Genomic DNA, 27,906 nt, shown 5'->3' with positions numbered 1-27,906 from the left:
TCTGCATTTTGTACATAAGCACACACAGATGCAGGCACTGTATTCCCCTAAAACTTGCGAACCATTTGACTATGAAGATGCTTGTGTTACTGTCAGTTTCAAGAGTTAAATATTCCAGGAGGAATTTGTTACTGCACAGTGATACATAATGCCTGAAAACCCCCTGCACCAATATTGCTCTCAAATTGGCAGCAAGTGAACAAGGGACATGAAGGATGCTTCAGCACAGTAACCTATCCTTCCTTCTCTCTTGGGAGCCACTTGGCCAGCTTTCATCCTCATAATTATAATAAATTTGACATTTCATAGATAATATTGATTTCTGTATTTTAGCATTTCACCATAGGTGACAGTCTAGCGTCAAGAATGAAATTTCTATTGATCTCCAGCGCATTAATCTCTCATGTGTATGTGATCATTTTTATAAGACCTTTTACTGCACATAAATCAATATTTCATATTTCCAGCTATGCCAGAGGAGATGTCATATTTGTAAACTGTGAGTTGACACCTGCAATTCCTTCCTGTTCAGCTTCAACTGTTCAGTAACAGTCGATTCAGGGTTGGGAAAGGATCAAGCTCCAGAAACAAGCTAGATGAAAAAGAGGAATGTAGAATACAGTAATTAGCTTAATGAACAAAGCAGCAGAGTAAGTGAAATAAAGCTATGTTTCTTTTGCTTACAGTTGCCTCATGAATACAAACATCTTAAGGCAGGTTTGCTAACCGACTGATAATGCATTTTAATATGCTTAGAGTACATGATAGAATAAATGTATTAAGAAAATAGAAGCAGTTAGAAAATTATTAATCAAACTCTTACATTAACTGCCTTGCTTGGTACATCTTTAACCATCTTAAATTATGCATTTACATACAGTATTATGAATTATTTTAACTTTGACACAGTACAAGAACTACTTAGTTACCATTCAAACAACTGTGAGCAACTTTGTATTTTAGCAAGCAATAATTAGCGTAATAAAATTCTCCTCTTTAAATCAAAATATTAACTTTCCAAAAACATAGCCAATAGAATCAGAAAATGTAAGAGACTATATTATAAGAACTGTAGCTTCTCTTTGGAGAGATTTAAGTGAATGAGTTTAAAATCACATGAATAAAACATCTTTAAATAATATAGAATCTACATCTAAATAAATAAAATTCTCCAGGTGCTTGGGATTTGTTAAATTAGTTAAATGAGCAATTACAGCATGACACCCAGTGATCATATTCTTGCAGCAAACCCTTTTGAAGCATTCTGCACTTTTAATTATTTGTTAAATTAATAGTGACCTTCTATAAATAGTTTGGATAGTTTAATAGTTTGGGATAGAAATGGATAATCTGTGATTTAATAAATGCAGCCACTTAAAATTACATCCATAATACATATTCAGACACATCATGATAAAAGCACTGTTAGTTAAGTACCGGATACGTATATATAATCATAACTGCAAGCTTTTACACCTGATCTGAAACAACCATTCACTCAATCATTTTGAAATTATGTAATATTACCAGTCAAAAGGTATGCAATTAGGAGTCAGTCTGGTGCTGTGCAACGTTAACTTCTGCTGCTGACAACATTGCCGCTCCGCTAATGGAACCGCATAAAACCAACCGCAGCAGCTCTGCGCACCAAACGCTTTCAGGACCATGCCCAGACAAGGGGCTGCGTTAGAGAGCACCACCGTCCTGCTGCCCAGTTAAAGGCTGGTTTTGAAATCCCCATTTTACGACAATTTCCTATAAGCACTATTGACATACTATTATTTCAAATTATATGTCTTTTCACTGCGAGGAAATGCTACCCTTGCTTCTTTTTAAAGGCCAATCCTTTTTGTTCATCTCTAAAACATGTTCGTGCCCATAAAGTATGTCACCGTATGACTGTTTTAACACAATGACAGACACATTATCAAAGTATGACTGACCACCGTATGAGTGACTAGATTTCCAGTCCTGTCAGGTGTTGACTGAAGGGGCAGGATTAAAAAAGCCTCTCGACAGAACAGGAGGGTGTCACAGGAAGAAAGTCAGTGGGTGACAGGTATCTTTACAAATAGTTTAGTCTTCCAAGTGTCAAGAGGAGTGAGTCTGGAGAGAGCTTTCTCTGCTGTCAAATTTATTTTGTTTGGCAGTGAATTAATACCGTGTACTCGAAGCCCTGCACAGCGCAGCAGAGCAGCAATGCTTTGTACACTGGAGTTGGGCAGGCACAGTGTTTGTGCTGCCCAGCCTAATCCCAGCACATCTGCAGTTGGCTGCCGTTTGCTATAGGGTTTTCTTTAGGAGCAACACCAAACCATCAAGAACAGCTCACCAGCAGCATCTCACAGTCAGTATTCCGCATCTGTACACCTGAAATCAGCAGGGACTCTGTGGGTATGGGCTATTCACTTGCACTGACAAGGCCTCGTAAAAGAAATGAGCATCAGACGTGTCACTCACAGGGCACCATGGCCATCATGGTCTGTGTCACAGCCACGTCTCCACGAAGATGCACAACAGACCACCTCATTCAAGGACGGCTGGAAAACCTTCACCAGAATTAAAGAAAGGAAGGGAGGTGAGAACTTCTAAGCAGAGCTGAGAATGCTAAGGCAGAAGATTCCCATGTGGGCAGAGGGTTGCAAACCCATGCTCCAGGCAGTCTGAAACCCCTCCGTACCCAGCCCCACAGCTAGCCCAGGTGCTGTGCAGCCACCTGCACGGGGCCAGACCTTCCCATATCTCATACAGCACCAATTTAATGTATCAAAACATCAGGTTCAAACTTAAAGGAGCTTAAACAGCAACCTCCAGATACAGAATAGATGTAATAAACAGCTTACAGCTCTCCACACTGCTGCTCCAATCCAGAAGTATAATGAAATAAAGTGAACTTTGTAGGAAGGAAAGAACATGCTTGCATGTAGTTTCTTGGTTCGTCTCTGTAGTGCTCTAAGAATAACTCAATGCATACCCAAACCGTACCAGGGTGGTAATATTTATTTATTCTGTTATTCTTACTAGTGCTGACATATACTGCATAAACATTGTGATAAAAACAATATTTTAAACTGAAAATACCCATCTCTGAACAGAACTTGTGTCATCTGGATGCAATAAAGCATGATGACAGTACCCAGTCTCAGAGAACAGTGAGACAGTTTCATACGGGCTCTGTACAGAACATATACTCTGAAGGAAATTACCCATGTGGTGTCAACGCAGGCTATTATTAACACACTAGGTGAGAAAAAAAATATAAATAAAGAGAAGAAAAAAAAAAAAAGAAAAAAAAAAAAAAACACAACATTTTGCAATATTAAATTAGTTGGAATATAATTCATATTGTGGTTGGACTTTGCCTCATAATTTATGAACAGTAAATAGTCAAATCCTCCTGTGGTTGAATTAACTACTCTTTAGCAAGAGGGAGCACCAGAGAAAAGCAACAGTTTCAGTCCTTCCTAATCAATATAAGCAAAGTGACAGGGCTTCAGAAAAGGAACCGACTTCAGGGCAAAGCCTGAGCTTCACAACAAATGCCATGACACGTTCTGCCTGCCATCCCAAGGATCCCGCACTGGTCGGTGGCTCCATCAAACTCAGAAGTGGTACTCTGGCACGAGACCACCAAACGCACTCCTACATTAAACAAGGCCACTATACAAGGCCCCATCTCACTATGATCACTGGGCAAAGTGGTCACAGAGCTCAGCTGGTTCAGCATCTTGACTGATTCCTGCAGTTCTGACCCAGAATAATCTGTGTTGGAACCACAAAGGTCTGTTTTAAAAGCAGTGGAAGATTATCAGGAGTCTATTTCAGAAAAGAACAAGCATGAAGTGCTCCACCAGATGCTGACAACAGTACTCTAGAAACTGAATGTAGAAAGTGAAGTCCTAAATAATGTTTCCGCCAGAAGGCTTCATTCAAGAATAAAATACTAAATGGAAATATACGAGTATTGATACTTATGGGCTGGGAGAAGTCATTTGACCAATACCAAAATGAAAAAATGAAAAAGCAAAGATGAGAAACGGTGAGCAGAACACAAGGGACTCCAGACCATCTGCGCTGCATGCGATGCTGAAGGACAGTTCCCATTTCCAAAACGGCAAACTTTGCACATCATTTCAGAGCTGTCTGCACAGATCAAAAATCGTCTATACAGGAACATCTGCAGAATGTAGGAAAGTGAGTGCTCCTCGGGACTCCCACTGAAGTCACAGAAAGCACTTAACAGATAGAATAAATAAACAAATAAATAAAATAAAATCTCTTCCCAATTATGCCTACCATCCACAAAGCAAGTAACACAGTTCTGGGAATTCCCTAGCAGAGAAACTGGTAGTGATTAAGCCAAGCAAGAAGAAAGCATATCCTATTTTTACAAACTGTTCAGAAAGGGGGTGGCAGTCTATATGCTGCAACTGTGCAATTCAATTTATCTGTTCAACTCCAATGTCAACCACATTGGTAGTTAAAACTGCAGATAAGTATCTGAAAAAGAGAAAGCAATGGCAAGGTATGATAATAAGAAAATACATTCACTTGTCATAGGAGTAAGAAAACTCCTCTTCAAAGTGAACCGCTGTCGGTGTACTGGGCAGTTTATCCCAACAGCTCACAGAAATGTGATGCTCCAGGAAGGTCGGAATTAAATGTGCAAAGGCCCATCAGCAGTTTGATCTATAGATTCAGTCAGGAAAAAAACAAAACCTCAGCAGTACCTCAGATTTTGTTTACTCTCAAAGTACCTTCAGAACTATGTTGCTTAAATCCAGCAAATATTTTAACTCACACAACTGTGATGAACTCAAGACCACTAAAACAGACGAGCATGTACTGTTAGAGCAAGTAAAGCTATGCTTGAGTGTCTGTGCGTACCAGATATGCTCAAAAAGGGGGTTTGGGGTGGGGAGGGAGCAGGGGGCTGTTCAGTAATATTTCACAGGAATCTAGCAGTGAGAACAACCACCGGCACACCACCTAGTGCAGCATCCAACATGTGAAGAGGTTAGAAAATGCACCTGAGTCTTCCATTTCATTCCTTAATCATATCTGTTTTTTAGGGAGACAAAATCTGCAGCTCACAAGATAAAGGCAAAAACAGGTTTAATTTCAAAAGTCTTCTTTTTCTTTTTTTTTTTTTTCTAATGTTTTTGAGCCATCCCAACGTTTAATGAAGTAGTTGATTTTCCAAAATACAATTCTGTACCTATTTCAAAGCTTGGAAATCAAAGAAATATTCAACCAGATAAGAAGCTCTGATGAGCTGCTAGTACAGGTGTGCTGAAGCCCGCATAAGGACAGCCCCAGCAGGAGGTACCTGATTTAGCAGCGCTCTGTATTACACCTGGCCTGAGTCCTAGTGATAAATGTTCTTGTTTTCTCTGAACAGAGAAAGGAAAATTTTTAACAAACTGAATAAAATGTAAACCAATGAATACAGAGGGTAAAAAAATGAATAAAGCCATCAATTTATGTGATAAACACAGTGAAAAATAAATAATTTTTCAGTAGGCATAATCTTGGTAGTCCCATGTGTACGAGAGTCCTTTCACACAACAGAACATTAATAGTTAACATTTTATTCCACAGTGGCCTCTTAATATAGCATGCACTCATACCTGCAGCTTCAAGGGGGAAGGGAAGCGATCACGGCAGGGTCCTTGCACTCATGCAAGGAACCAGCTACACCCATGCACCACTTGCTCAGCCCAGTCCTTTCACTGGCTTATCATACCACCTAATGTGCAACACACACACATTTATCCAAAAGACCTGGAATTACATCAGTCAAATCCAGACACTATGTTTTAAAAGTCTGGGGGAGGCAGAAGACTAGAAAAGAGTTACCTGGGTTATCTGAATAATTCACACAGAAATGTAAAAAATAAATATAAATTAAAAAAACATAGTCTATAATCTGATATAAAGCAAAAGCTGTACTTAACATGGATCGTCTTCAAAAAAAAACAGCTCTTTAAGCAATAAAAAAAAATAGTTTTATTCTCTGGAGAGGGATGCATTTGTAGGAATGGTCAGAGCCTGCACTGGGACTTGACAGAAACCTTGGCACGTATGTACCTCTTATATGTACAAACCACCAAGTGACATTGCAAGCATGCAGCAAAGGACTTTTGTGTCACATACAGCATTTTGCTTGGGAAATGGGGCATTCAGAGGTCTAAAAATATATTTAGATGCTCATTTGGATAAATATAATGAAAGTCTCTTGGTAGCTGGTGTATCAATTCATCATTTGGGAATTTTAAAACTATTTTAAATATCCCTGGAGAGGAAGCCTCGGAGCTGCTGCTACTTTGAGCAGGAGTTTGGTGATCTCTTGAGGTCCCTTCCAACCTAAATTATCCTACAACCTTACAAAACCTGCCTGCTCATGAAGGAAACCAACCTGGTGCTGTTGGAGAAATGTTCCACAAGAAGGCTTAAACAGAAATGGGCCCAAGTTCCCTGAGCAGACTTTCCTGCTGAGACCAAATCCCCCGAAGTCACTGAGGGTGCTGCCGAGAACCTACCCAGCTGAGAAAGGCTTTGCAGGTTCAGACCTTTGGTTTTAAAAATCAGTTTTGATGTGACCTAATGGCTTTTGTTGTTTTGAAAAGAATATGAAAGAATGACAGCAATATTGAATTTTTAAAATCATGCTCTGTCCACCTGCAGAGCCTTTCTTGCATACTTTAATAAGGACTTTTAACATGTCATTATACCTTTTAATTACACTGCTAAATGTCACAATCACACATGGTAATGACATCATTACACCTATTTACACCAATTATGTCATTTGATGCAATTACAGTAATTCTGCCAATACACACAAATCAATAAAAAGGTTTTGTTTGCATTTTTAAATGAGCAATCACAAAAGAACAACCCTCTAACCCTTCACTTTCTAAGAAAAGCAGGGCGAGTGCTTGAATACTAAAATTTAAAAAGTGACTCCTGAGGCCTGAGTCTTCCTCCCACCGCTAGGAATAGGCAGGAACTTTTTGTAAGGCAGTTAAGTCAGGTGAGACTAGTAAGCAAATTGTGAATCAGACAATTTCTAACTGCTTACACTTCCTAAATGCATAAACACGTAAATTGTGTATTTAAAAGAGATTGAGCATGCCTGTGGCTAATTTTGGAAGTCTGGCCTGAGCACCCCGCTGTGAGCAGGGACTGATTACACAGTCGTTTCCAGTGTATTCCAAGAAATAGGGTCCACCAGGATGCACGACAAGCAGCAGACATCAGCTATGAATCGGGAGGAAGGCCAGAAGCCAGCAGGACTTCTCCACGCCTCGGGAGAGCTCCCAGGGCCCAGCAGCTCCCACCACGGAGGGCGGCCGTGCAGTGGCTCCGCCGCGTCACCCGCAACAGGAGTGCGTGCCGGGAGAGCAAGAGCGAGTGTGGAAGTGACACTTACACATCCATCTACAAAACGACCTCTGTTAATGGGCTCGTCAGTCTAAGAAAGTTTGACCTTCATAAGGACCTCTGGGTTTTGATCAAATAATTCCTTAACCATGTCTTCACTCAGATAGGCAGGTGAACTTCTACAGTCTTTCAGTATAAATCATGGGAGCTAAAAATCATGGGGCTCCCTTACTCCTTTAATCTTTCAGAGCATTCTGAAATTCATTAACATCCATCTCACCACAGCACAACTGGACGTGGCACTTCAGTACATCACTGCGATGATTGAGCCTTTTCCAGGGAGACTGATTCCTAGGATGATGCCTTCCTCCGTGCATTCAATCCTTGAACACGTTTTATTCCTGCTTGTGTAGTCTAAATACATACTGGTACGTAAAAATGAAGTCTCTATTCCAGAGATCTGTCCTATTCAATATTTGCTAACTATTTAGTCTTGGTATCACCTGCAGACTCTTCCAGTAATTATTTTACACTTTCATCAAGATCATCAACGGAAATATTAAATTGCAGAAACCCAAACCACCCACATTTGATTTTTAAACTAAAGTGAACAGCCCAGGAATGCTATAACTATACTATAATTCCTTTCTCAACATAGTTTGACTTTGCTGCCACATAAACTAAATATTTTATGCAAGATGAACATAAAAAAATTATTTATCAAGTTGCTCTGGTTTTGCTTATGCAGGAAAATTAAGTTCTTCCATGTTTAATGTATATACACGAGTCAGGACTATGATTTATCCTGGGGGAAAAAGGAAAAAAAAAAAAAAAAAAAGAAAAAAAGAAAAACTTCGTGGAAGCCATTTTTCAGATAGCAGTTAAACATCACAAAGGAGAGATACTTCCAGGAGTTGTTCTACTACTTCCTACAACTAAATAATTGCCCTTTGATTAATAGCATGCTACTGTACAAACTATGAGCTTATAGCAAACAGCTGCAATAATTTTTACTAGGTTTTAAAACTTCCATTCAGAACATGGGCTCATATCAAGGAAAAAAAAAAAAAGTAAAGGCAGCAAATTTGAATATATCTGTTAAAAAGCAGGGAGGAGGGACTGAAATATGAAGTTAATGTTGATTTTCCATTTCTAATAGAGTTTGAAACTGATTGGTTTTGTTCAATCATACACCACTTTATCTGCCCAAGCACAAAAGCTAATTCATCTATCAAGTTACTGATGGCTCTAGGGAAATAAATGGAAGCATCCAGTGAAAAGGAACAAATCGAGGGAAAATAAAACAAAACAACAGGCCCCTGGCCATCAGACAAACTTATGATAGGCTGGAGTAAAGTCCCAAATATCTGTAACTGACACTGCTGCTGTGCGCGTATGGTCACTTCAACCCTGCAGGATACGCGTCATTTGTTTCCAAGATCCCGTGCATGCAGGCATAAAGAAAACTGCTGTAGGATTTAACTATATGGACACTAGGCACTGGGGAAGAGAGAAGGCCGATCAGCTGGAGCTTCGTTAGGACCAGATGTCTCTGTTGGAGCTGTATGAACAACCTGTCCGCTGAGATGAGTGGTACAATAAAAAAAAAAACTCTCAGATGAGCAGCTCCGCTCCCACCAACCAGTTCAGTACTGCTGGTTGGCTCAATATTCAGGGCAAAAGGGTATGATATCAATCAAGTAAGCTACAAAACACCCTCACACAAAGTTTATACAGCTAAAAGATGAACAAATAATTAGCTCCTCAGTTTTGAAGAGAATTTTTATAACCACTTCAACAAGGTTTTATGTCGCTGTGCAGAAGAACTAGTTCTGAGACTCATCGTGGTCTTGAACTCCTGAAGTAAGGATAAAAAGTAAATGCTAAAAAGAATACTTTTTCCCTAGATTATAAATAAATAAATAAATAAATAAATAAATAAATAAGTCTCCAGACAATGAAAACTCCAACAGAAGTAAGAAACGCTGGCTAGAAAAATTGATGACTTTATCCTAGAAGAGTTGAAATCTAGGGAGGGGAAACGAGGTGAAATCAAGAAAAGAAACAAATGAGATTTCAGTTTTGATGAGGTGGGCAGTTCAATAGCCCCAAATGAACTGTTCCCAGGCTTGGACCCTTGGCACGCTGCTCATACCCAACCTCCTCCACCCTTCAGGAGGGCAGGTTACACCACAGATCAACCCAGCTGAGTTCCACCTGGCAGGAGGGCAGCCCGTGCACACAGGCACAGTTTAGTTTCAGGGCTCTCTGCACTGCTTGCACAGAACCTTCTCTGGCCCAGGAGAAGTGTATCTTCGTGCACGAAACCCGTACGTGGTTGATCTGAAGTCAAAGACCTCAGCCTGCACAAACAACAACTGTTTCCCTCCTGCCTTACACAAAGGCTCTCGAGGCCACTGATAGACTAGGGCACTGACAGGTCTTTGGTGACTGTCTTCATCACAGTAATGGTATTTCAATCAAACACGAGTCTAAATAATGTTTTACAATACCAATAATTTAGCACACCTAAGCTGAAGCTAACCTGGGCACTGGAAGCAGTGCAGTCACCCAGGCTAATGATATTCAGCTCAGGCCAAAGCAACAATGATAAAAATTCTTCTTACATCTGCTTACAGACTCCACAATACTCTTTAACCTACATGTAAATGAAGACCATGAATTACATTTCATTTCCACTAAAAAAAAAAAGAAAAAAAAAAAAGGTTTTGTTTTTCTGAAACACTGCTGGTAGCCTACTGAAGTACTTTCATTAAGGGTTTTACCCAAGACTGCTCCTCTCCTCTCTACTACTGAAAAAACAGTATTAAAGGATTTCATTTTTTCTTAGTATTTAACATGATCAGTTTCTGCGTCTGGATGGTTTGAAATATGTTCTCCATTGGACAGATAAGTCTTGGGCAAATGACTGACCTTTTGAAATAATATTTATAATTTTAGAAATGTAAAACTTAACATTCTTTAGTAATCCAATATTAAAATACATTTAAGTTGATCTATTAAATGCTATGATTCAAACTTTTAAAAAAATGTGCAATAGAAAAACATTAACAACATGTGTGGTTTAGAAAAATTCATTTATATAGCAGTTTGCAATGTCATGATGTATTTTAAATAAAAGAGCTACAGACAAAGGTATTGATTTTAGAGACTTAACTAAATAAACAGTATGTAAATTCTGTCTTTTTCTATAAAATTAGATCAGAACGCACATATTACACTGTCTTTTTCTAAGGGAATGACAGCTATTGAATTTGGCAGACATTGGAATTTGGTTAAAGAGTTAAAGACCTTTGATCTTTGGTTTACAATTAAATGATACCACTGTAAAAGGACAGTAGCGGAGTAGGCCAGACAGTATTTATGAGACTCGGCTGCAAGTAGGAGGTGTTATTGCTCAGGGCTCTCAGTAAGCAATGCTGGGTCTTGCTGTGCTTTACTAACGTAATGTCATCTCGGAGGACAATAATGAAGATCGGAGTGACCCAGGCTAGGCTCAAGGAAACACGTTGGGTGCCTTCCTTGGTTTTCAGAGAACCCCTTTGTAATGCTGCCTTTTCCAACCCGCACCAGGGCATCAGGAGCAATGATGTGATTTCCAGCAAGACCCTTCTTGGGGATCATTCTGGGGGTGAGGGCTACTCATAAACAGGAAAGCAAACTTTGGGCTGAATTTGTCTCCAAACAAACTGCTCCGATGGATCTTTTTTATAACGTCCCTGTGGAGCTGCCTGCTGGCCTCCACACAGCATCCAGGCAAATCCTTCCCAGCCCTGCCTCGCTGTGTTGTATCTCCCAGTCTACAGCTTGAGTAATGGCAATGCTGGCCATCGTTATATCTATATATGTATAAGAAAAGGGAAGATTTATTGATAACCTTTCTAACAAAGGGAAGATCATTCCCCAAGTTCCTTATTAATTTATGCTTCTCTATAATTATCACTTAGAGTAACCACTGGAGCTCTAATAAATGTATAATGAAAGCAGTAACATAACAAGCTGCAGTGCTTAATCTGAGATTACATATTTATGATAACAAAATATGCAATTCAAGTCTAGTTTAGGGCTTTCTATTCCAGCCCACCCTCTCTGAGGGTGTTTTTTTTCTTCCTTCTTTGTTATGTCATTCTGCAGACAGATCCCAGGCTGTTTCCTGTCACCCACTGGAGCAAACTGCTCAACAGAAAGCACAGTTGGACAGCCCTTAATTAGTGCTACTTGGGATAGTCAGGATGAGAGCCTGTGTCAGCATCTCACTTAGATCCCAATCCTGCCAGGTTCTGAGTGCCGCCGGACGCTGCCAAAGCCCACGGCAGCGCTGAGCAGCACGGGCACACTCAGCACCGGCCACGATCTGGCCTCTCGACAGGCAGGGAGCAGGCAGAACCAGACGACAACCTGAAACGCAGGGCTCTGGGTGCTTTTCACTCCCACCAACAGAAAGGCAATGCATGCTGCGTGACTGGTAACGTTAAGAGAACGGTGTGAAATAATGTTCTCTATGTTAAATGGCCTCAAGTTATTCTATTACATTTTACAAAGTGTTTATTTCTTCAAGCTGAAGCTATGCACGTTAGCTGCACTGCCAAATTAGTACTGGAGATTTTAGGATATGCAGATAAATAGCAAAATCACTTTTGAGATCATTAAAAACTCAGAATCAAAACCAAAATAGTATTATTCAGCTATTTGAATATGAAATCCTAGTTTCTTGCTAAAAAACAAAGAGGGAGCATGTTAAAGCACTGGATTGCTTACACATATTAGGAACATACTGTAGTACTCCATGGTAATTTACCAATTTGAAAAAGAAAATCATAACCCCCATTGCAATGATTTTGACTGGAAGTTTGCCAGCAGATTTTTCAAGACATTATGTAAAGGCATGCTGAATTTCACATTTTAATTCTTATTATTTTAACAATTTTACTTTCCGTTTAAATTAGGTGGAAATGTCATCTTGTTGCCAGAATCAAGTTTCATCAAGCACTGTCATCCAAAATACTATATCACTCACACATTCATACCCAAACAAATTGTGCTTTCATTTTATTATGATCAACATTACACCCAAACTGGAGCTGACGGCATTTTGTATTGCAAATTTATCATTGTTTATGAAAGATTCATAAACTGAGTTGGGCATCTGCTAATGTCTTCATAATCTGTGTAAACTTGAATAGTTCAGATAATTTTCAGCTCACAATTTCCTCCAAATTTGCCTTGAATATTCAGTATTCATGGTCTGTTCAGACAAGACCAGTCACATGCCTCATTTCTGCTTCCAAATTGGAGGGACCACGATTTCTAAAGCAAAACTGCAAATGATGCCTGGAGAACAGCAGAACACACACGCACACTTCCATTTGTATGAAAACATGTAAAATTTTGCGACCCGTGAGCATTTCACAAACGTCTTGCAGATTTCCCCATTCAAATAATTGCAGATTTCCCCATTCAAATAATTAAAGCACTGATCACGAGAGAACAAAACGAAAGCAAACAGGGGCTTCATTTGTGTGTCATTCTTCTCTCTAATGCTCTACCAGCTATGCTCCGAGTTCAAGTAGTAAACAGGATGATTGATTGTCTTGGATGTACAAGTAGCAAAAACTGGAGATTCAGCTTGTTCTCTCTCTCCATTTTTCTTTTACTGCTACACCATTAGAGCTGGATGCCATCAATTTAAGCAGGTACAGGATCATACCCTAAAAATAACTTGCCTGATCTCTCCATTTCTTGTTAAAGGAGACGCAATTGGGGGCTTTTGCTACTGTATAATGTCCCTGTAACCACTTCCCATTGCACTACCAGTTGTTGGAATACTCTGGTTGCTCACCAAGTGCCAACAACCGTGTCAACGTTAGGTGGTACTACACCTCTGTGGGTGTCCCAAACATCCACCCGCTCCGTGGGGATCAGCTGCTGCTTTCATGCAACACACGCCTTTAGCAACTGCTTTCCTTCCCGCTGCAGCGCAGAAGCATGGTGGCTTTCAAGGCTGGTGGCAGTGCAGCCTTCTTTATAAGGATGAATGAAGATGAAAAGGAAGACAAATAGAAGTGAATGAGGCACTGCTTTATGTGATTCATGATAGCTTGCAGTAAGCCTGTTAGCCTCCGCCTGGCTCCCTTCTCCGAGAATAATGGATAGTTACAGTGTGTATAGTGACATTGTCAAACCATCAGGAATTGCTGATTATAGTGCTAAATATTGATCTCTGCTTCACATGTGTCAAAATTCTTTCTTCCCTTAATTAGAACTTCCCTAAGCACCATACAAGAACAAACCGAATATATCAGATCTCTGTGAAAGGGAGGGTGATACCAGAATATAATTGTGACCTCTTGTCTTCTTCTTTTCTCTTGAGTTTTGAGATGACTTCAGCTGTCTATCCTGCCCTTCCCAGCACATGTGATAATCATACTCATTTTTCCCAATCTAACCATAGGAAGATTTTTCCAAGGCTATGCTTTTCATCATTTCAAACCACCGGGGCTGCAGTCAGATGGCAGGGAAACTTAAAGTGCCAGAAGGTGCCTTTTTCTATTTGTTTGTTTCATGGTACACTGCACCAGGCAATGACCTGTGGCAGCAGTGTCACACAAAACAGAGACAGGTTCACCCAATCAAAGGGAGCTTTAAAATTAACACAGATCCCTTCATTTCTTCATGCAGGATCAGGGAAGGGCAATTTAATGGATGTCATAGTCTTCTGATTATCACCCTGCAATCACTAGCTATAAAAAAATAACTTTTGTTATAATGATTACTCCGCATTACTTATATTAAAAGCACATATTTCCTCATCAACAGCGTCATGACAATTAATACTAATTTTGCATTACTGTTCAATCATCTTTCCTACTCTTTACAGTATTTATAATATAAAATAATGAAAGCCTGTGATGTATGGTTTCAATTTACTCCACAAACTGAGCACTTAAGTCATTTATCTTAGTTTACCTGTAATATACTGGGGCTCGGGGTTTTTTGTATTGTTTTTTTTTTTAAACATGACACAACGGTACATTTACCTTTAGTTTGATGTCCTTGATAAAAATCAATACTTCATTAAAAGATTCCCCAAAATTGTTAAGACTAATTTAAGCACAGGAGGGGCAGTGGGGAGGAAAGATGGTGATTATATTTTAAAAAACTTTAACATTTGTATAATCACACATACGCTGTGCTATCCACCGCCGGCTTATAAAATAACACGAATAAAGATGTGTAATTTGTGCAAATCTTGAAGAAGGCAAAAAGGAGGAGTGTGTCCCCATTCTCTCTCCACTCACTAGGAAACCAGAAGAAACAACAGTACAATACTACACAGTAGTAGAGAAATAACTATACAACAGACTTTTTTCCCTGTATGAAGCTTCTGGGGAAGAGCTACAACAAGTGGTTCACTTTAACACCACCCTTCTCATCGCCTCCAGCCCAGTGCACAACAGCTGAAAAAGTCACCGACAAGATTCATTTTTAGGTTGCTGTGTTTTAACCTTCCTGATGGAGCTACCAACGATACTATCAAGGTGCCATTCTGTGTTTAACTTGGGGTGTTCTCCATCAGCAGAGTGGCAGTAGCCAACTCACAACAACACCGTGCTGGAGCTCGCAAAGTATGAAACATGGGACACCTGTGAGGAGACTGGCATGGGGAAGACCACAACTGCCTCTAAAAACTGAGGGAGCACCTCACACCCGCTGGGTTCTGTGAGCCATTACAGCATTTCTTGGAGTGTGCACATGCTTTTGGTTGTCATTAAGGTTTGGTTACGTGGTTTTACCCTGATTTCAGTGTGCCCAAACCAACGTGCACTTTCCATGCTAACCCCTTGCACTCACACAGGGCTCCGTGTGGCAAGCACTCCTGCGTGTGCTGTCCTGAGAGGGGTGACTGTCAGCATCCCTGCTCTGCACAAGGAGAGGCAGCGATACAGACAGTCATTCTGATGGCACAGGTCATGCAGGAAATCATTGTCAGGCAGCATTACGTCTCCGACTTCCAAACTCCTTGTCTTTGCTCAGCCCGGCAGCCTGTGCTGATCAACGAGACGAGCACTGCGCGCCGTAGCAGGCTGTGGCTACACCCACTGCAAAGAACAGACGCTGCTTAATGACCTGCCTTATAAACTCACACCGCTGTTATTAAGCAGACAACTGATGCTTAGGGATGGCTGTTGTTTCCATAAAGGAAATACAGAGAGTATCTGTTAGCAAACAGCTGCTAAGTATTGAAGGACTTTATTTTTAATTTAAATTCATGTTTATGCATTTTTATTTTTCTATGTTGCCTTTTGCAGTAAGGAGTGATAAGAATTTGATTCTGCTCAGTACAAGTCCCGATCCTAACAAACAAGGACACACAAATAGACAAAGTCTCTGCCCTTCCTCTAGCAAACCAGTCAGCGTGCGAGCCTCTTCGATACAAGGGGTCTTCTGCACTTTCATGGCCTCAAAACAGCAAGACAAAAAAGCTTTATAAAAGCATACTCATCACATATAATTTACACTCATTAAGCTCCTAAAACAACACGAAAATGTTTTATGAGGTAAACAGGAGTTAGCACTATTGTGCACACAAAGCTCCTTGATCTGGTTCCTCCAAACACACGCGGAAGAAGCGTGCTCCGCTGCTGAGGAGGCAGAACGATGCGCGGTACCTAAGCTTTTAAAAATACTGCACCTGGAGATCACTGGTAACCAAGAAGAAAACAGATCATTCCTTTATCCGTAGCGCATATTTAGAGTAATTCAGCAGAGGCAAATATGATCTGATCAATAAAGAAGCTTCTTGTCTTCCACACTTACGTCCTCCTCATGAATCTTAACCAAGAGAAATAATAATAAGTGACAGATAAGGTTTGTAGTACTTTAAATAAGCAAGTGAGCCTCCTAAAGCTACGAGCAACATTCTCTGGATATCAAAAATAATAACTGGTTTTGCAGCAGTGCAGCATGGAAACACAAGGGTATAAGATATACTGTACTTTAAGCTCTGTTTGATGAATCTGAGCACAGTTCCTGGGGGATAGATTACTTTAAACCATGCTCTTTTACTTTCTAATCCTGACTTGATTTGATTTGTACTTTAATACAGCTGCCTGGCAATTCAACAGCAAATAGAGACTATTTATGTAATCATATTGTAAGTAGTGGGACAAGAAGAAACTCTCTAGAACCTTTTTGGAAAATAGTTTGTTGTACTTTTTTATTTATTGAACAGCAGGGCTTCGGGCTTTTCAGTGCTCATTATAATTGGTTTTCTGCTTGAACTTTCAAAAACTGTCATGTCAATACTCAAACAGAATTTTTTTGCTTACTATATGGCTGTGGGCTCTATTTTCTCATGTGCTACTTGACAAAGTTCTTGTAATATCTTAGAGGCAAGTTCTAGAGTTTTAGTTGCTATTTCAGAAACTGGAAGTCAGAGTTATTTTATCTTCTCTATTGTTCATGTTCACCTTCCCATAATTCTCCACTGCGATTTACTGGTATTTAATAAACTGGAAAGGAAGTTGTCGGCCTGCTTCATGCTAAATATTAGCTCTGGAAATCTTGGTATACCAGCGTTGTAGTTTCTGCTGTTAAAAATGAATATATGACTCACCACTGAATATGCAACTTAACAGAACAAATATTTCCAGTGCAAACAGCGACCAAATTCAGTGAATAACAAGAAAATCCATAGGGCACCAATTAAAGACCCACTGGCTAATTTCAGGAATCTTCACGTGTTCCCCAGTTTTGTCCTTCCAGCTGCAGTAGGTTAACAGCAGAGCTCTGCTAACGCGTTTTGCCATTCCTCCAGCACTGCCCAACGAGACGAAGCCTGGCTATCTGGGCAGTTGTTGCAGGGAGCGGAGCTGCAGTGATTCTGCACTTTCAGTTCTCAGTCCTGTCCTTTCAGGACAGTCTTGATAAAGATTTGTGTTTCCAGAGAACTTTGCTTCGCCCATTCATCTGTCCTTTCATAAACAGCCTGCACAATTATCGTCATACTTTCCTGAGATGTTACAAAGACTGCAGAATGAAAAAATAAAATGAAAAGTTCCTTGTACTTCAAAAAAATCTGACTTGTAAAAAGTATAAAAGGCTGTCATCTGCTATATCTGCTATATTTCACTACCTAGATGCTCTAACATCTGCTAACACAGTGCTAAAATGATGGCATGGACAATAAAATTTTGATTATTTTAGTACTTTAACAAAAAAGAACTGCGTTTGCAGTTACTTACTGGATTTATTTTTTTTATCTTAACAAATCAATCTACTATATACATTGCAAAATTGAAACAGAAATACAGTCCCAAACCTCTCATTCTTTTGATGCTGATCTTGCTAACTAAACAGTAAGAAAATGATGTGAGATCTCCTTTCTTAAACCTAAATAATGCTAAAGCATTTTTTAGGATAAGTATTTTAGTTTTTTAAGGTAGCTGTAAAAATGATTTTCATTTACAGCACATAGCTATACTGAAACATGGGCTGCACTAAAGATGTAGGAGCCTAAGCTTTGCTTGAACGAAGAACAGGGAATGGAAATGTATAGATAAATGGGACTATATACAATTGAAAATCTGCTTGCTTGAACAGCATTGTGACTAAACATATAAATATTATTATTAAAATTCAGCATGTGATTTTTCTTTTAACTTACATGGAAAAGGAAAAAAACAGATTTCTGTGCTTCATAAATTTCTATTAGATTGCAGATGAATGACAATATGCATCTGTTTAGAACATACTAAAAATTGTTTTTAACATGTTTAAACAATTTTTTAACTGGTTAATAGAAGAGAACAGACTGAAATATCTTAAGTTTCAAAAGATGCATGTATATGCAATGAACACATAACTAACTCCATGGAAATTCAGTGAATGGGAGAAAAAAAAGGAGGGAGAATACAATATGCAGGACATTAATATATACTATTTACGTCAAATATTAAGCCAACACAGATGTGTAAATATATGCTTCTGTGTGGTTTTATGTTAACCAAAATCTAGCGTGTACTGTTGGGCTCTGAAAGTACAAAAGCGAAATTATATAGCATAATTTAAGAGGCCAAAATTCATATAAAAATAGTGTTTAAACTTAGAGCAAATTTGTATGGAAATACTGTTAATAACAGGCTGGATAACACCTTTAAAGATTAAAAAGAAAAAATTACAGTGCATTTTATATTAAAAAGGCATTCAATGCAGAGTTCTCACTATAGCATTTATATTTGCTTTTTCATTTCTTTATTAACTCATGTTTTCTCTATGCTTGATTTATGAAATACTAATACTGTAGCCCATTTTTTAAAAACTCTATTCAGTTGATTACAAAATCAACTGAAAATATAGTTTGCCATTTTCTGCAAACTATAAGGATTTCAGAGACAATAGAGAGTCAATAGTTTGGCAGAATCAAAAGAGATCATGGTTTATCCAATACGCTTGCTGAAAAGAGAAAGCATACATGATATTGCAGTTTTGGTTCCTAAAACTATATCAAGGCTACTCTTTTAGTCAACTTGGAAATTTATATACTATACACTAACCCTCCTTTAATATCCTCTCTCTCTTTCCTCTGGGCATTTATTGCTGTTCTTTCTAGTTCAGTAACCAGTGAGCAGAAGGTTCATTAAAACTAATTGAATTGGAAACTTGTCTGCCCTGGGAAATGTTAACTCTTTGTTGTTATCTCCAGGAAATTCCTTTTGTTATTTTCCTTTGAATTTTATTATTAGGCTTTAATGTAGCCAACACCACCTTGAAAATATTTTCATGGCACAGATTGTCTAGGCAGCAACTTCAGAAAGGCTCTTCTCTCGATCTGTTTTTTACAGCAGAATGTGGTATTTTTTGCGGGTGGATCTGAGCATGGTACTCACTAACAGCAACGCCACCGCCAGTTTAACTCTTGGAGTTCTCGATCCCACTCATCTCATTAGGTAGAAATAAAGTGTGCGGTAGGTATCTGTTACAGCTCCTTCCAAACCAGTAAAATGCGTAACAGAAGTACAGGTTTAGGGACCCTAACTGCTCTAATGGAGATTATCATGGACCAACACACCCAGCGTGGATGTTACATTAAATATGAGTGACTAAATGTTGCAGAGAAACGATTGGGATGATTAGTCTGCATGGTATAGTGAATCTTGTTTTAACTTCCCTCTTTTAATCTTTTGTGAGCAATACTTACAAAACAGACAGGAAATAGTTTCAGGACAGTGCTTCACCCAGCTCTTTGTAGCTTGAAAATATTGATTAAATAAAACACTTGATAATAGTCACAGTGGTAGATTTTTGACAGCTTTAAAAATCAATTGAAAATAACAGGCAACCCACTGTTGCTAATAAAAGTAAATATTTATGACTGATTTGACTGAGCTTCAATACCAGTCAATCACTTTCTAAAGGATCTTTGCAATTCATTAACCTCTTTTTACTGGTCTTGTCCCTGTTGGTATTAGCCATTAAAAGAGAATAAGGGAGGGGGGCTTGATTTTTCTATTCTCATCATTCATAGCTTATTTGTTCATTCCCTCCATTCCCATACGTTGCTGTTAAATTGATTGTCTGTTTAGTCATATGAATGATAAAGTAGCTCTGCCAGGAAGAATGAAAGCATCCATTAATTTCTGAGAAGGGTGGGTTTCTTTGATTCAGCCTCAATCTAAACCAAAACTACTTCCCATAGTTTCCTATAACATCAGTAACTAAATTTAGCCCATAACATACTGCTGATAATAAGTGCCATAATTCTCCTCACAAACTTTTTGATGTCAAAACTTCAGGGAAAATTATATTTATTAATATCTGTTAAAGACTGTTGTTATCAGTCTGGTACCCTTAATCTGGAACATGACACGGGAGAAAAAATAAAAGATAACTATCTTCATTTTATAATCTAGACATGATTTCAAAAATACGATGTTTGTATTCAACAGTGAAAAAAGAGCTCAAACAGTTGTTCCTTTAAATAGTAAGGACAAAGATGGGAGGTCTGATTTAGTGACCTACGTTAATCCCATATTATTGGTTTTGTTTTAAACTGATGAACTATGACATTATTCTAAACACAGTGTTAAAAGAGAAAAATTATATAGTACCTAATCCCTTTAAAATATCCTAAGAGATACAGGAGATTATGTACATAGGTGGAATATTTACACTGATACCCTCAATGTTGCAGCAAAAGGGACTTCTAATTGCACACCACTTTCTTTGTAATTGAAGAACTAATTGTAGATCTATAGGAGCTGAAAGCTGTAGGATCTGAATTCAAGTCCACTTTGGTGCAAGTGCATATTCTGCACCTCCTTTACAAACCCCTTTTTCTTTTAAACTCATCACGTAATCAGGGTAAAATGATGGAGAAAGCCTGTCCCACACCACAGCAACTCTTGACAGCGATCACCTCTCGCAGTTTAAGGTGCATATGACGTAAGTGCTTTTGCCAAAACCACCAGTTTCCTATGCTTTCTTCTTTTACACAGAGCACTTCCAAAACAAAACATTGTACATCTATTTTCTTATCTATGAGACCACGAAAGCCAGAGACTTGCTTTAGTGTCTGCGCCTGACACAGCCTCTCACATTTACTGTATTAGATAAGGTGCATGTTAAATACCTGAATTCTGGCCCATCCTGCACACGGTGGGATCAGCATAACCCTGCTGTAATTTACCCAGACAAACTGTGTTCATTCAGAGTGGGGAACATCTACAATCCTCTTCCTTGAGCAACATTGTAATGAGACTAAGTTCTCATTTGGTCCCGTGGCACAATGCATTAGTGATGCATCTTTTGCTCGTAACAGCTCTGAGGCAAATCTCCATTGTCCAAAGTTTTGGCTTCTGCACAAAAAACCCTGAGGAAGCTAAAATGCAGGCAGACGATGTGGCTTCCAGAAGGTATGGAAGTGGGGTGTCCATCGAACCAAGCAACGATGTCCTTGGAGAACTCTCCTGCTCTGCAGAGCGGTATTTATTGTGTGGCAGGGGTTCAGCCGCATTCGCGTACTTCGTAGCGATGTTCTAGAGCACCCACTGCAGCACACGAGTAGCTACAAACACTGCCCTTCAAAATGGTAAAGGGAAAATTCAAATAAAATAACTTCCGAGCTTAAACAACTTTGAGGTGACCACTGAGAAGTCAGAAGCAAATCTTTTAGCTCCTTCCCTACACTTCACACCTTAGCTGCAGGCCCTCCTTTAATGGCATTTTGTTACCTATTGTGGGGCAAAAATGGAACTTGCCGAGGGGTCATCTGACAGCAGGGTGGAAGCAGACCCAAAGCACTGTGCTCACCGGACTTCTTAAACAACAGACTTCCAGGCAGAGAGCGGCAGGAGGAAGGACACTGAGGGCTCTGCAGTGCTCTGCGTACCTCCCATCCTGGGTCTATCACACCACTGCACAGCTCAGATCAGGTCCTCGCAGCAGTCACTCATCCCTCCATCACCTTCAGACCGGTTACTGCAGGGGCTACAGCAGGAGGCTATGCCAAGAGCTCACTCACTCTCCATCTGGTGCAGAAGGTGGCAATGGGATCATTGAAGGCCAGCAGCTGAGGACAACGTATCTTGGTATCAGGGTGGTAGAGGCCATACTAACTCCTTATTCATCACCAGGACCAATTCAAGGTGATGATTAGAGTAATAGATGAATTACGTGCACTGAACATTTTTTGACAAATGTACCACCCTCTTCTGCTTATGAATTATCCCTATATAAACTTCTGTTGATACTCATTTATTATATTCATTTATAAGTTACTTTGATTTATTCAACGACTCATTTACAATAACAAGGATAACTAAAGATTGCCCTCAGACTATTCTTGAGCCTGTTGGCTTGAGCATTTATTTTTCTGTCTGATTAGTTGTTTAAGTCACACGGTGTTGCTTCTAGCCACCGATAGCTATCCTACAACTTCAGAACGGCTTGTGTATCCCCAGCAGGTGGAACTTGGTCTGGGTGTAAATGCCTTAAACATTTTGGCAGGGAATTTTCAATTAAGGAACCTTCCTTCTGGATTTTTTTATTTTTTATTTTTTTATTGAAACACATCCCAGGATGAGGTTCAGAGAAGGAGACACTACTTTGTTTCTGAAAGATTTCCTATAATGTCTAGATGAGAATGTATTTTCATCTGCAGTCAAGGTATTCATTTGCTGCAAATTTTTGTATTTAAAGTCCATTGCTCCGAGATCCAACATAAAGCAAATTTTATGAATAACAAAACAACTACTTCTGATTTTTAAAAAGCAGGTTCTTACACCTTCCTTTTAGGATTCATCAGCACCACCTGGTCAATGTGATGCTGCATTACCATGTTACGTGAGGAATATATGGATTGAAGGTAAGAATCAGGATCATGCCTGTTGCCTACATGAGTGGCTTCCAGAAGCTTGTAAGTCACAGCTGCAGTGACTTTGGCTCTTGGCAAAGAAGCACAGAACCCATTGAACTTCCCTCTAGAGTTTATGGGGGAAGACAGGATCTACGTAGGGTTAGACAATGTAAATTCTATTTAGATAGCAACTCAGACAATAAGATAAAGATCACAAAATCCATTGTATCATCCTCTTTCACTGAGGATCAATGAAATCCTCTTTCATTGTTTGCAGTGGGTAAGAAAGCCATACAAAACCTATGGAGAGGTGCATGCAGCACGGACTAGGACATTAATATCTATTTCTCTTCTCACAACACATCATCTGCTGATTTTGTTCAGGCTACTATTCAGACCCAGCACAAAAAATGCATGCATGACGGTAACCCCAGGAAAACTCTTTGCTCTCATGCTCTCCGTGTGACCGTGGCAGTAAAGGTGCAGTGCTGTGGTGCTTGGCACGCCACAGCAGCACCCGCCCAGCCCTCCGGGGCCCTAGTGCTCGCAGGTGCTACAGCCTGTGACATTCCCCAGGCTTGCCCTGCAGGGATTGCTGACCCTCTGCAATCAAACCCCAATTCTGCTGCAAAGTTGCATTTTCAACTGTTCTCCGTGACAGTAAGTGTTGTGGAGCAGTTTAAAAAAAGCCCATGTAATGTCAGTTTGGCTTCAAAGTTAATGGTCCATAGGCTTAACCCATCTGAGGACATCTGCATCTAAAGAAAATGCTTGGGAACCACGCAATCAGACCCCTCGTACTGCTCAACAAAAGTTCTGCTAGCTGTAAGGGGCTCTTAACTCGATTTCTTGTAGATAAATACAGAACATATTTACAGCTGCCAATGACAGATGTTCAGTGCAAATATTATTCCAGCAAATTTTTTAATCAGATGGTGTAATGCATGATAGTGTCATTTTAAAAGGAAAAAAAAAAAAAGAAAAAGAAAAAAAAAAAAAGAAAAAAGGATATGAATACAGTGAAAAAATTACCATTTGAAAGGCAAAACTATTTTTGCAGAATTCATAATGAACTAATTTTTCTCTTCAACAAAAATGATATTACAAGATATACAAAACTTCTTTCTTAGTTGTAAGAAACCAAATAATTAAAAATTATATACATGTTCACCTTTATGTTCAGGTGCAGAGAAGTCCCACACACTGTGACCTGTATTTGTTCAGCACCATGGAAACCATTTCACTCCATTATCCAAACATTATTTACATAAAACCGAGGGGAAAAAGGTAAGAGAAAATAAAAGTGACACAGGCAGAAATAATAACAGCAATCGGATTCATAGTGGAGAAGTGGGCAAGGAACCAAGAGGGCTTTAATGAAATTTACATTCACGGAGGGTATCAGTTTATGAGGAGCTGATTGCATCAAAATGGGATAAAAAGGAGAAGTCAAGGCTACGTGGAGTAAGATTTTCTTCCTCCTGCAATAGCACTTGTACAACTACTTTATCAAACTGATAAATCTTACTTAAACAGAGCAGGGGAAACTTGGCAGGGAAAACATAATGGTACAACAGGTAAATGCGCAGGGACTTGGCGATCACATTGTGTTCGTAATGGGCAATCAAACAATGGTCTAAGAGGGAGACACATGCCTCTAATGGGGAGAAACATTTTCTCCTGAAGGCTGCAAAGAGCTACTTGATAATCATGTGTTGGTTTCAAGATTGCTGCTTTGAGACTGCTCCTTTGTGTAGCCTTGCCAGGCTGCTGCTGGGAGTGACTGCTTCTTTCCTTTCTAACCTGCTGAAGTTTTCCAAGCATCACTTCCTCTCTAATGAGAAAAAGTATTTGGGAAAACCACAGGACTGGGAGATGTGAGCGTATCGCTATGAGCTGAAGTTCGCATAGACACTTCCCTGTTTGTCCAGAGGCTGCTGAAGCCAAGAATTCTGTAAATACAGGAAGAAAAAAAAAAATAAAATAAAATAAAAAAATCAAGCAACCCAAGAACTGCCTCATCCAGTTTTTCTGCCTTGGGTCTGAGTAAGACACACCTCAGTGGCAACCACCAGCCTCTCCCAGGACAGCTCTAGCTGTGCCATCAGCATTCCTGTCCGTGGCAGCACACACAAAGACTGAGTTACTGTAATGGCTTCTAAAGAAATTTACAACCAACTGCTGCAACACTGAACGTTCAATGCCGCCTATTTAAAATAATTTAATCTAAATGTCTTTCAAATATTTTGAGCCAAACAATGTAAGGTACAAAGTACTCACATTTCAGCCCAGATCAATGATTCACTAGATGGACTTTTTCTGACGTGACAAGGGTACGAGGTCTCAGCTGGGATCTGGAAGTGTGCTGCCAAGCATCCTTCTTCAAGATGGGAAGTCAGAGAGAACCGGGAGAATTAAAGAATTCCTCTCTCAACAAGCACCTGGACAGGACTGTTCATCCCACTGCTACCTCAAAATTCAAGGGAGATTTACACATACACAAACAAAAAAGCAATTTCCTTTGCAGGATATCTTTGGGAACAGGGAGATGGACAACATCAGAGCTTGCTTCTGGAACACAGACTCCCAAACCAGCAGGAGGTCAGGACAAGTCCTGAGCAGTGGTAGGAGTAAGGTATTCCAATCCCATCCCATTACTTTCTAACTGACCCAAAGCCATGCCAAACTGTACCACAGCCCTTTTGATCTCAGGAGCAGGACTGAGTCGAGCCTTTTCTGCAGAGACCACACAGAGGCCAGCTGGAGCACGGCAGTGCTCTGCCCGTCTGAAGGCAGCAGCTGGGGAGTCCCCAGGTGAAGGCACTGATGAACCGATCAACACCTTGGAGACACTCCAGAACTGGTCAGGCTTCTCAAAACTCACAGCCTGCCACAGCAGCGAGAAGTTTCTGTCTCGTTTTCACAATAGAAGGAGGATTCCAGCAGTAGGACGGACCTACTCTGCCTTGAAATACTCAGAAATTTGTTTCTTTCATTTAGGGCTACTCCAGCTCCAATATAAATCTCGCCAGGTACAATATTACAGATGATCTCTACTCTAGTTCAGTATTTTTGTGACTGATGCAGTGCTGTCTCCTTCCTTTTGAATAATTCTAACCTTGATCTCTTTTCTCCACAGCTTTTCATGTGCCAGTTCACAAGAGGAGCATGTACCCCAACAGGAGAATGAGTACTGATCTCCACTGTTACATACATGAATGTGTCCCATAATTGCAGACATCCAAAACTATCTTAACTAGCCTGAGCTAAAAAATAAATAAAAATAAAAATAAGGTCTCTCCAAAATATATTACTGTATGTATTAATTAGCAACAATCTAACTAAAACATGGTGTTTGTTTTTTTTCTTACTCAATTTTAAACTAATTTTTTGACGTGATTCCCCAAAATGACCCTTCTCACCCTTAAGCTGAGGAGGAGCAAGGCTGGTGTTTGCAGTAAGGCAGAGTCCACCCGTTTTGTCATTTGCCTTCCAGGAACAAAAAGGGCAAGTTAACTGAATGTAAAATTTCTGGAAATGAAACTACATAGCAAAGACACCAAAATGAACACTTTCACTCTCTCAAAAAGTTGAACGGAGAGGAACTGCAGCCTCTGCAGCGTGAATGAAGTGGCACAGCCGCCCTGACCTCCTCTGCCGCCGTGGCTTTTGTTTGGAGATCTCAGCAAATGCTTCCGTATCTCCTCTGAATGTTCCAATCAATACAAAAAATGAACCACACTTGGTAAACACTGTGATCACATCAATTGCTATTGTATTTGTAATTACGTTCATTTATCAAATGTGCTACGAGGATGATCATAATAATCTCAACATATCCATAAAAACTATCTAACTAACATTATCTCAAGGTGTGCACACATCCCCAAGCCATGAATCATCCACCTGGGGTTATGAATCTACTACCAGTTACAGATGAGTATTTGTGAAAAATTCTGAAATCTTTAGAGACCTTATTTTCGTGAAATATCATCTTCCTGTTCACCTCTGATACTGATGGGGGGGGGGGGGGGGGGGGGGAGAGAGATGAAGAGTAAAAACTCTTGATTTCACTTCTAGAAGAGCATTTTTTTTTCCTGTAATGCTGGTGTCAGAGGGTACAGCTGACCAAGCAGACAGTAGAAACCAGAAAGCAACAGTAGTCCAAAGAATATCAGTGTTTACTAAACGCACCTCACAAGTACTGCATTGAGAAGGGGTTATTTTGAGAAAATGGGAGGTGACTGACATCAAATTCTTGAATATAACACAGAATGAGAGCAGTGTATAAAAACTGTTTTTCCACTCCCCAGCTACCCTCTAATCTGACATAATCTACATTTCTCACTAAACCCTCAGACAGCTGCTAAACGCATGTATTAAAATAAGAGGTTTATAGGCAATAAAATTGAGTGTCCATTGGTTAAATGAATGGAGAAAAGGACAAAGGTAATAGGTGACAAGCCTATGCCTTTAACAACCTACCTTCTACTTGCAACCCAAGAGCTGTTTTATATTTCTGTGGTCTTTCCCTGCATGCATCCAAACGATGCACTCCGTTGCTCATGCTCAGACAAATCCCAGCGTAGATTCAATGGTAGAAACACCTGAGCCATCAGCTGAGGACATATACTAGAAAGACTGAAAATTAAACTTGCATTTTTGAAGAATATTCACAATTTTGCTGCTTCCAATTGTTTCCAGGGTGTCATAAAGAGCAGTCACATGCAAACACTGGTCTGACTGCTGAGCCTAACACAATAAAAGGTATCTCTGGTTCTAAATAGCAGAAGACTTCAGATTTTGTGCTACATGGAGAAGAAAATCAAAGATGAGATTGTCCAGCTCTGGATTCTTAAACACAACTACCTACCGCTATACAGGTAGCCCCGTATTTTCAATACAAAGACATTCTGGTCCTGTTTTCCATTCAGTCACTGATGTTGTGGGGCAGAGCAATCTACAAAGGCACCGGGAAGCCGTTGGAAGAAAAATGTAACCCATTAATAATGGTATAAATTAGTCATGGAGCACGTGCTTACCCAGCATAATGCAGAACACGGACATTCCACAACGTGACATGGAGTACAGAGAGCTGCTCTGCACCTAGCAGGTACGAAGCTGCTTTATTTTAAAAGCGGTAC

At 39.7% G+C, this 27,906-nt stretch overlaps 1 long non-coding RNA gene across 2 annotated transcripts; it reads right to left on the bottom strand.

Moving 5' to 3' along the window:
- Window positions 1-37: 37 nt before the first annotated feature.
- Window positions 38-25,573, bottom strand: LOC137858747 (uncharacterized). 2 transcript variants are annotated; one of them, XR_011097975.1, is made up of 4 exons: window positions 25,455-25,573; window positions 25,043-25,228; window positions 2,333-2,424; window positions 38-592 (listed from the first exon to the last, which is right to left on the bottom strand). It is a non-coding gene; the product is annotated as an uncharacterized lncRNA (long non-coding RNA). The 2 variants fall into 2 exon arrangements; XR_011097974.1 differs by lacking the exon at window positions 25,455-25,573 and having other exon boundaries at window positions 25,043-25,448.
- Window positions 25,574-27,906: the final 2,333 nt, after the last annotated feature.

This window comes from Anas acuta, chromosome 6 (genome assembly GCF_963932015.1).
Source record: "Anas acuta chromosome 6, bAnaAcu1.1, whole genome shotgun sequence".
Lineage (NCBI taxonomy): Eukaryota > Metazoa > Chordata > Aves > Anseriformes > Anatidae > Anas > Anas acuta.
Note: the sequence above shows the minus strand (reverse complement) of the source record. Positions and strands in the feature narration are given on the sequence as shown.